We start from the raw sequence: 8,044 nt of genomic DNA on the forward strand, positions 1-8,044 counted from the left end.
ACCAAGGACAAAACATGACAAATCCAGGAGGCATTGGCTATCCTAACTATAAAACCAACAAATTTGTAAAGCTTATTTTATCTCTGCAGGTCACATAATGAATGATCACTATTTGAAGCATGTCTGATTCAGAGAAAGAGGTGGCTCATCTCATTATATGCATAATAAGTAATACATAATATATAGGAAATACTGAGGTAATATTTGTTTATGGCATAATTTTATGCATTGTTTCTCAGAGGTGTATTTTTCCATAGAACAGTCAGATATTCTTCTCAGTAAAGCAAATGGGTTCCTATAAAGATAGAGAAATCAGGCAGCCAAAAAACAGTGGTTCATCATATTCTGATTTCTCTTCTAGCTATCTATCTATCGATTTATCTATCTAGCTGATGAACTAGTCAATCTGCTTCAAAACCAGCTTTCTGCCTTCATTTGAGATCTTTCCTGCAGCAGCTCATGTTCCTCTGATATTTCCAGGTCAGTCCAGGACATTTCTAAAACGTTTCTTCTTATCAGTAAGATAAAAGTGGGAGCTGCTTCACTGGAGCTGTTCCAGGCAAGGAGGGAAGAACAGCTCAAAGCTGAGAACTCAAGTGTGGCTGTGGCTCAGCAGCCAACACCTGCAGCAAATTTAAAAACCTCAGAGAAATCACGGAGCACATCAACAGCTCTGGAGTTCAGGATACCTTTGTGGCAGGACCCAGGGAGCCTGGATGCCAGCACACAGAGGTGAAGGACACGGGAAAGACTGAGTGGCCGATGTTACAAACGTGGTGGTGCCTTCCCCCGCCCTGCCCAGCCCGCTCTGCCATCTGAGAAATGCTCGCTGGGCTCGGCCTCACCAACAGCCCCTGGGCTCAGCTCTTCTTCCCGAGCTTACCACAGACACTCTGCTCCCAGCAACTGCTGCTGTCTGATGAGCTCCTCTTTTCCTTAGGAACAGCCTTGGAAAATACTTTTCTTGCCTGAGCAGCATAACATTCCTGTTCTCACACTTCCCAAGAAAGCGCCGACCCAAGCTGTGGCCGGGATGAAACATTGCTGTGACCAAAGCCCCTCTCTCGGGGCCCCATAAACACCGGTCCAAAATGGGGCCCGTGGGGCTCTCCTGGGCCGCAGGGGGCTGGGACCAGAAGCTCCCTCTGAGGGGGCCTCTCCGAGCCAGGAGCTCTCAGGTTTGCTGTGCTTGGAGGATCCGCGAGCAGCGCCGAGTCCTGGGCCGATGCCCTCACTCCTCGAGGCCTGACCCTTCTCCCGGCGGAGATGCGAAGGCATCGAAGGGAGCCTTTCACTGACCTCTGGGGGGATTGTTCGCAGGTGCCCTGCTTGCACGGACTCTTTGTGCCTGTGTGCATGCACACGTGCATGTGCTGGAGCAAATCGGGGAGAAACGCTGCTCTCTCAGATGTTTGAGTGCCCTGGATGTCTAAGTAAGTTAGGCCTGTAAGGAAGGTTAAGCTATAAATTTACTTAAATGCTGCTAAGTGTTGTTCTTTTGCTAAGTTTAACATGAGGTATAAGCTTATTTAAGTGTTGCTAAGTGTTGTTCTTTTGCTAAGTTGCTAAGTAAAACTTTGAAGTTATAAGTTAGGTTCAATGCTGTTAAGTGTTATTGCTCTGTTAAGTTGTTAACATTAAGCTATAAATTAAGTTTAAGGTATAAGTTAAGTGAGGTATAAGTTAAGTGTTGTTCCTTTGTTACATTGTTAGGTTTAAGGTATAAGTTAAGTTGAAGTACTGTGAAGTTTGAGTGCTGTTAAGCTTTTGGGCCGTGTTCCTTTTAATCCTTGCCCTCACGCTGCCTTTTCTCACACACACACACACGGATAGTTCTCAGTTCATTTCTCTTTTGATTGCCTGGATTTTATTTAGTTCTGTTGTTGCTTGTTTTTCCTTGTTGTGCCTTAACTGTCCTGTAAGTGGTAGAGTGAATCTTGCTGATGAACTTGTCGTGCTTTCTCTTAACATTAAATCTGGTTTTTGTTCACACCCTTGCCAATGATTTTTTAAGCGATCTCAAACACTGGTTTGTAGCAGCAAACTGCTCTCTACCATCTCCATCACTTCTGAGGTGCCAGGAGATGCAGGAAACTGACAGGAGAAAGTCACATCCTACACAGGATGGCCAAGGAAGGGCAAGGGAGCTTGTGGAAAGAACCAACCTGTCAGCTTCACCTCATTCCTCAAGCTTCCTCATCTTCTTAAGGATCCAGGCCCATGCAGAACAGTTTGAGACCAGGAAAATTCATCCAGGGTCTTCCAAGGGAAAACCAGATCTGACCTGATCACTTCCCACAGTGAAACAAGGGGCCATGTGGACAAGGGAAGGACAGTGGGTGTTGTTTACCTTTTTTAAGTAAGGTCATGGACAGAGCCTTCCACAAAATTCTTCTGGTCTAAGTGGAGAGACGTGGGATGGATACAGACATGAGGTGGGCAGAAAATGGGCTGGAAAACTGGTCTCAGGGCATGGTGATTGGTGGCACAAAGTCCAACCAGTGGGTGGTCAGTCCTAGTGATGACCCCCAGGGATTGGTACTGCTATTGTGATGACAGGACAGGGAACACCCTCAGCAGGTCTGTAGAGAGTGTCAGACTGGGATGTGACCTGGTACACTGAAAGGCAGGGCTGTGATCCCAGGAGAAGTGGCCAGAGCCCAGGGCAAACACATCCAGTTGGTCATAAACTTGAAAATATTGCTCTCCACAGTGGCCTAATGGGAGGATGGTGAGGAGACAGAGCAGACTCTTCTCAGAGCTGTGCCCCAGTGGATAAAGAGGCAACGAGCACAAGCCAAACATGGAAAATTCTGATTAGATAGATGGAAAAATGGTTGCCAGTGGTGTGGTCAAGTATTTGCACAGATTTCTCAGGGACACTGTGAAATTTTCATACTTGCAGACAGCAAAGCCTGGCGGGAAAAGGCCCTGAGTGACCTCCTGTAGCTGTACCTGTCCTGACTGACGTTGGACTTGGTGACCTTTGGAGGCCCCTCCCAACCTATAATGCTATTCTGTCTCCAAGATATGGCAGCATATCCAGTGCTACCATTTGTCCTGGATGGAGTAGGGAAGCAAGGAGAAGAGGGAAATTTGTTATCAGGCACATGTGTCTGGGTTAGCAGTTCTCTGACATTCCCTTTCAATCATTAGCCACAGGCCATTATTTCTGCTTGTCTGAGTACCCTTGATGTCTATGAGGTAAAAAAAAAAAAAAAAAAAATAGAATAAAGTGCCTAAAATGTTTTGCCAATGAGAAAATTTGATGATAGAATGTCTCCTTAAACTGTCCTTGTCCTGTATTCTCCTGCCTGGGAAGTTTTTAACTTCTCTTACTTCCTGATTTAAAATATCTCTGACTTTGTCCACTGTGCATCCCAATTAGACAGAAGAATAAGCTGTTGTTAAGCTGTATCTTGTCAGACTCTTGCAAGATCAGAAAAAAAAAGAGGAAGCCTGCTGCCTTTTCTCCTTTCTTATATGACTCAGAGCTCTTGCATAACAACTACAGCAAAGTCATGCCTTGATGAGAGAGGTCAGAGCCTTTGGAACAGAGAAGAAAAATTCAGTCAGAAAATCAGTTCTATATTTGGAGCAACAACAACAACAAAAAGCCTTTTCAAAGGAAAGGTAAGTTCATAAATATTTTGTAAACTTTCTGTAAGCTTGATTAGGAACCTGAAAGTGCCTAACTTTATTTAATATCCTGCCAACTTCAATCTGTCTTTTACTCTTCTAAGCAACTGTCTGCACCAGGATCCTGTTCCCTGTCCTTGGAAAACACGTGTTAACCCTATTAGCAGAACAGAAGGGAAAAGCTGAAGTGAAAAGCTCCTCTCCCTTGATCTGCACAAACACCTTGAAAGCTGTTGACATGTTTGGATTAGAGTCTAAGTCTACAGCATGCTGGAGCTACACATCTGGCATTTCTAATGACACTGTTTCAGGAGACTCGATAAACTCGGAATCTTCACCTGATGGTGAGTTGGCAGTGAATTAGTCCCTTTAAACCTGACAGAAACCATCCAAACTCCAAGTTAACAGACATTTTTTAACTGTGTTTTACCATGTTGCATCAATGTGTGAGCAACACTGTGATGGAACAGGCCTTGGTTTCTTTAATGTCAGTTAATTTCTTTAATTATTGATACTGCATCCAGCCCGGGGATCCCAGCACAGGAAGGACCTGGAGCTGCTGGACTGAGTCCAGAGGAGGCACCAGGATGATCAGAGGGGAGCAGCTCTGCTGGGAGGAAAGGCTGGGGGAGCTGGGATTCTTCAGCCTGGAGAAGAGGAGCTCAGGGGTGACAGAGAGTATAGTTTCAAGGGATATTGGGAAGGAATTGTTCCCTGGGAGGGTGGGGAGGCCCTGGCACAGGGTGCCCAGAGCAGCTGTGGCTGCCCCTGGATCCCTGGAAGTGTCCAAGGCCAGGTTGGACAGGGCTTGGAGCAGCCTGGGCTAGTGGAAGGTGTCCTTGCCCATGGCAGGGGGTGGCACTGGGTGGGCTTTAAGGTCCCTTCCAACCCAAACCATCCCATGATTCTGTGACTCCTCTGTGATTTACTGGTGACTGTAAGTGTTGTAACAATTTGCTTCTACACCCAAAACCACCATTCCCCATCCCAGGGATGGATGGGAGGCTTTCTCCAAAGGCTTTTTCAAAGCTTTTAATCCCTTTTCTAAACACAAGTTTATCTCTAATGAAGCCCACAGTGGGCTGAGATGGTTCAGTGCATCCTTGCAGAGCTCTGGTATTCCCAGGATGCAGGTTCTGATTCTGGGCTCACTCAGCCAGAGCCACCCTGGCCAGGCATCCACTGTCACACGGATGGTGGGCACATCCAGAGAAGCAGAACTTGCAGCCAGTGGGAAGTTGAAGATGTTTTCAGCCAGTTTTACACTTCCCTGAAGTATTTCCTGAGACTTTTAGAAGCTGACAGCCTGATTCCCAGCATACAGTCTTTCCTGGGGTGTGGAAGGACATGCTCAGGACACAGCCTTACAGTTGTCTGCTACAATGCCACCACCAAAAGAATGATAAAATCACTTTATTTCACCTTTTATTTTAAAGGATGGATAAGACAGAGCAGAGGTGAGGCCCTTCCCACATTTCCAGATTTTTCCCTTTCTCCTATCTCCTAACTATTTTACTGACACACAAGAGTAGCTGTGTAAATATACTTCACCTGAAAAATTGGTGAGGAAAAACTCCATGGGAATTTGGGGAGTGATCAACTGAAAACCTGTTTCTTAATGCTTTACACGATAAAAACAGTATGGAATAAATTGTCCAGTTTATTTTGAGGCCAAGAGTGATTCTGTTGTTCTGACATGGCAGTAATAGGTACCTGCAGAAAATGATACATTGATCACAGAGCAATGAGGCACCTGAATAAAAATTAATAACAATCATTCCAAAACTGCTAAAGTTCAGGATTGTTTTGGACATCCATAAGAGCATGGAAAAGAGGCCATCACACTGGGTTTTTTTCTAGTGTATTCTCAAGTGCTTTTGTCTGGTCTTGTATTTCTGTATGCAAGCCCAGGCTTGTGGGATAAGCACAAGCAGAATTAACACATCTTCCTTGACTTCTTAAAACCATGTAAGCACTAAATTCCAGGTGTCTCATCCCTACCTAACTCGCCCATCAATCATATTTTTTCTCTGTGAAGGGCTTTCCTACCAAGACAAATGCATGAGGAGATGGAGCAGACACACTATTCCTTAAGTTATTCTCACATCTGTGCTTAAATAGTCAGCACGTCCATCCTCTGGAAGTATTAAAGCGAGGAAAAATCCCCCCTTCCCCTTAACTTGTCTTCCTTCCATGCACAGCGAAGTCTCACAGACAAAATGGCTTTTAGAGAGTGGAGAAAACAATTATTTTATCCTTCATGTAAACAATCTCGAGCCACAGTTCATCTTACAAGGAAGTACAGAGTGTCACTAAAGAGTGACACTAAAATGCAATGCAGTTTTTAGGAGAATAATAGCTAAAAGTAATATGAAAGGGATGTGTTCCTTTTTCATATTTCTATGTCAATAATGCTGAAATTTCACCATGGTAGGAAGAAAAAAACCAAAAAGAGCATTTTTGTATTTTTCAAAGCAGTGGGAGCAAAGCTGGAGCTGTGGAGATTAAAATCAAGAACACAAATCTCACTGCTGTTGGTATCTTGAAGATAGACTGGTTTTTATTTTAAGTTTTCCTTGAATTTGTGTCCAAAGCTTTTGTTGCCAAAATTTCTGGATTCTTTTATACCATGTAAGAATAAAATTTTGGATTTAAGATCTTCTGCTAAAAATACCAGCTGCAGATGACCCCACATGCTCATCTAGACCACGAATGTATTTTCACCCTGTCTCTGCCATGTGGAACCCACCAGGTCTGATTTCCCTTGTAACCAAAGCCTTTCTGGATGCCATAGGGAATGTGTGACAAAACACTTTGGGAATTGGAGGGAGATGCCATTCCCAAGAAGATCTTTGTGTGTCTCCAGCACAGAAGTGTTTGCAGGATGGAAGTAGAAATGTGTACACACAGCTGAGAGAGCTGGAAGGGATTTCAGAGGGTGCTTTTCTGTCTGCAGACAAATCTGGGATGTGCTTGGCACACCCTGTGTTCTCCTCCACCTGTGCTCCCAAATTATCCAACACAATCCTGAAGCGACTGCTCCTTTGCTGGGGACAAGTAGGAGATTGCCTGGAAATTGCCAAGAAGGATGAAAGATGGGAAGAGGAGAATTTTTATACAAAAACACATAGCAAAAGTAAAGATTTTCTTTGGTTTTAATATAAATTGCTGCTGAACTACATAAATTGGCAAATACTTGTGCTGCTTTATTGGGACAAATGGCTGTTGTCTACTTTAATATACCCCTAAGTATTCCAATAAGGACACCAATAAGTCTGGAATACCTGCTCTCTTCTTAGATTGAGATAAACAGCAAAAATACACTCCTTTGTTCCTGCATCCTGGGTTTAAATGGCTTTTAAACACTATTTTTGCATGTTTGCGTGGGAGCAAAGTAACAAAAGAAAATTAAAGCAGTCTTCCCACCCCCATCCCTTTCTTTCAGTTGAGCTAAGGATGGAATATTGCATCTTCCCCAGATATATTCTCCTAAACATCAAAGGAAGGCTGGTTCTTAAGCAGCCTGTGGATTCTTATTGAATAGAATCGAAAGTTCTTATCCTATTTTTATTGGACACATCCTGTGTGCACATGTACTCATATTTAAGGGATGGGGAAAATGTGCCAAGAGAAAGTTATCCATAAAAAATTGTGTGTGTAGGAGCTATGCACAGTAGATACAGAGCTTTGACTTACTCTGAATTTGCTAATAACTGCAGTCTGGCAAAATCACAGGATCATGGAATATCCTGAGCTGGAAGGGACCCACAGGGACCATCCAGTCCAACCCCTGGCCCGGCACAGACACCCCAAAAATCCTACCCTGTGCATCCCTGAGAGCATTGTCCAAACACTCCTGGAGCTCTGGCAGCCTTGGGGCCGTGCCCATTCCCTGGGCAGTGTCCAGCACCCTCTGGGGGAGGAACCTCTCCCTGATCTCCAGCCTGACCCTCCCCTGGCCCAGCTCCAGCTGTGAAATGGTGCTGCATTAATGTTCATCCAGATTCTGATGTTAACCTTCACTTGCAGCTTCCACATTTTAGCCCTACCATTCCTCTGGATGATGTCAAACACCTAAGAAGTTCCTTCTTCCTGGACTACCATGGCAAATACTTTGTTGGGGTTGTCCTCCCACTTATAAAAGGATAATAAAATCAACCTTCTATGACTGACTTTAAATTTGTCACTGAAATGCATCTGGCTCAATGCTGTTGTCTGATGGATTTGGTTGTGGCTGGACTCCTCACTGGAGAGATACAAGCTGCTTGGAACATTCCCAAAGCATGGTATTTTATGGGATAAAAGCTTGGGAATCTGGGGAATTCTTCAGGCAGGCAGGGACATTAAACATCAGCACGTTTCTCTATCCAGCACTGAACATGTGTATACATATATATATATATAA

At 44.3% G+C, this 8,044-nt stretch overlaps 1 long non-coding RNA gene across 1 annotated transcript; it reads left to right on the forward strand.

Moving 5' to 3' along the window:
* Positions 1–3,556: 3,556 nt before the first annotated feature.
* Positions 3,557–7,818, forward strand: LOC138114394 (uncharacterized). The gene is made up of 3 exons (XR_011152612.1): positions 3,557–3,633; positions 3,744–3,983; positions 7,669–7,818. It is a non-coding gene; the product is annotated as an uncharacterized lncRNA (long non-coding RNA).
* Positions 7,819–8,044: the final 226 nt, after the last annotated feature.

Source organism: Aphelocoma coerulescens, chromosome 8 (genome assembly GCF_041296385.1).
Source record: "Aphelocoma coerulescens isolate FSJ_1873_10779 chromosome 8, UR_Acoe_1.0, whole genome shotgun sequence".
In the NCBI taxonomy this organism is placed as follows: Eukaryota; Metazoa; Chordata; class Aves; order Passeriformes; family Corvidae; genus Aphelocoma; species Aphelocoma coerulescens.